Below are 2,544 nucleotides of genomic sequence, written 5' to 3'. Positions count from 1 at the left end.
TTCTCTTTTTTTAAAATTTATTTAATTATTTTGATCTAGGGATACTAATCTAGATCAAGAAGGAAAGAAGACTCTTGGGTCCAGAGCGGAAAGAAAGTGGCTCTGATACCACTCTGTCACGCCCGCATTTTCTAAGGATAGAAGACACGGTTGATCGCGACTAGGGGAGGATTAAAGAAGCGGGGAAGAAAGGGGAAAAACATACACATTTGACCAAAAATTTTAATAACTGAATTAACTATGAAAACGCCATAATATTATCCTAACAATAATACCAACTCTAAGTAAATAAAGAATGGACAATAAACAATTTTCAAACGAGTAAGACTCTCCACGAATAAACAATTCTAAAGAAAATGACTCTTAGCGGAAGCGTTCAAGACACGGAAAATGTCGAGTATGAAGACACGACAAATCCAACAATTATTAATCATGACAAAAGAATCCATGAACTCTGCTCAACATCCTCCACGTCCATCGCCGCTCAATCTGCTCATTAAGAAAAACAATATGCAGGGCTGAGTACTTGATGCACTCAGTGGACACATGCCAAAACATAGTTTGTCAAGCCATAATCAAGTGACCTTGGGGGTTTTAATTAAAAGAACCCAAGTACACAAAACATATATTTCACAAGTTCGGTTGACCAACCATTTTCCATCCACATTCAGCATCACCATATCTGAACATACATGACAAGGAACGTGGCCACGAACCAAGTCACTAGACCGGCCAACTCCAAAGAGATAGCACACGATCTACTGGGTGTACACTAGTCCGAGCAGGGTTTGCGGCCATACTGGGACCCGAATTCGATTTAACATACATGGCATAGCCACTTCAGATAGGTTCATTCAAAAACAAAACATGGCAAGACAAACACTTTCCACCTCCTTTCACATAAAAAGTATTTAGGACATAGTTCTTATTTAAAAAGAAAGCCCACCTCAAATGCTTAACTCCTCAACACTTTCTTGTTCCAACCGCAACAACGTGCACTAGTTCACCCTTTTCAAAATAACATGATATGCAAAAAAAATCAGACTTTGCAAAATAAATTAATTTAACAATGCATGCATCCTAAGTGTGTGCTCTCTGTATATCCCTTTCAATGCATGCATCCTAAGTGTGTGCTCTCTGTATATCCCTTTCTCTTTTCTTAGCAAAACCTCATATGTCAAACTTGTTCCAACGTCACTCGAAAATTAAGAATTTAAGATATATACTTCCAATCACCTCCGTGTACATACCCCTTTCGCGACACACGTATTAAGTATACATTTAATATCAATTTCCTACTTTGGAACTATTATACACTAAAACTAATTGACCCCAAAAAATAATATAATTAATAGCACTCAAACCCTTAAAGTTTAAAAAGAAAAAAAAAGAAAAAAAGAAAGTCAGTAGCATCGTATACTCCATACCCAAACTAATTCATTTTTCTCTATTAAATCCCACTAGTCCAATACAAAAGTGGCCCACCAAAATTAAAAGAAAAACAAGTACTTAAAAGTATACTCCTTATCACTCCCCGTATACACTCACTCTCCTATCACAACACACGTATACACACATTATTATATTTCTAAATCAACACACGAATTTTGATTATTCAACTTAATTGATCAACAAGGCTAGGAATCTGTAACTTTAATATACTCCTTGCCGTAACCGTTAAGGAATAAAAAAAAAAAGAAAAGAAAAGAAAAAGGTTGTAACTTAATTTACTGCCAACATCACAGCATCTCTCTCTATCTCAATGTTCTTCCTCTCTCCCTCTCTCTACTGTCATTCTTCCACAGTTCACCAAAACATCAAGCTCATTGTCAAAAATTACTTTATAGAAGCACCAATTTCGTACCTCTCTCTCTCCCCTTTCCCCAAATTTTAAACCTTTTATTTCAATTTTCTAATATGTTCGATTCAAAAAATTTTGGGCAGGCAAGGGAATTTTAAGAATAGATTGAAGGGGAAAGTAAGAGGACAATTTTCACAGGTACTAAAGATTGAGACTTTATCAAGAAGAATCATTCCATTGTTTCAAAAATTCCATCTGGTGGACTACAGTGGGTGTATGGAACTATAATATGGAATTGAAAAAAAAAGGATACCTTTGGGAAGAAGAAAGTTTGCACCACAAAAGACAATCAAAGCTCTCCCAGTTTCTCCTTTACACTGTGATGTTTGATATTTTTGGTTATGGAATCAACAAGTATTAGAGATTTTCATATTCAATGGAAGGAGAAGAAATTACCTTCACGGAAGAGGAGAAAACAGCAATAGGTTTTTCTCACAGATTTTACTTGGATGTGAAAGACGTGAATGTGGGATATTAAACTAATGGATATTGATTTATTTGGTTGTTGGAGAGATTTTAGGAGTGGAGGTTTTGGAGAAGAAAAGAAAACGTGTGGAAAGGGTTTAGGAGAAGGGATTTATGTTGGCTTCAGGAATTAAATAGGAATTAGGAATAAATGGGTATATTAAAAGTAGCCCAATTGAATAAGGATAAATGGGCTAAAAAGAATAGACAAAAGTGAT

General features: G+C 35.6%; 1 long non-coding RNA gene across 1 annotated transcript; it reads right to left on the bottom strand.

Annotated features, from left to right (window-relative positions):
- Positions 1–265: 265 nt before the first annotated feature.
- On the bottom strand, positions 266–2,544 carry LOC121747350. Its single transcript, XR_006039186.1, has 4 exons — positions 2,258–2,544; positions 2,115–2,178; positions 947–1,008; positions 266–489 (listed from the first exon to the last, which is right to left on the bottom strand). It is a non-coding gene; the product is annotated as an uncharacterized LOC121747350 (long non-coding RNA).

Source organism: Salvia splendens, chromosome 9 (assembly GCF_004379255.2).
Source record: "Salvia splendens isolate huo1 chromosome 9, SspV2, whole genome shotgun sequence".
In the NCBI taxonomy this organism is placed as follows: domain Eukaryota; kingdom Viridiplantae; phylum Streptophyta; class Magnoliopsida; order Lamiales; family Lamiaceae; genus Salvia; species Salvia splendens.
This window is presented reverse-complemented; position numbering and strand designations above follow the sequence as displayed.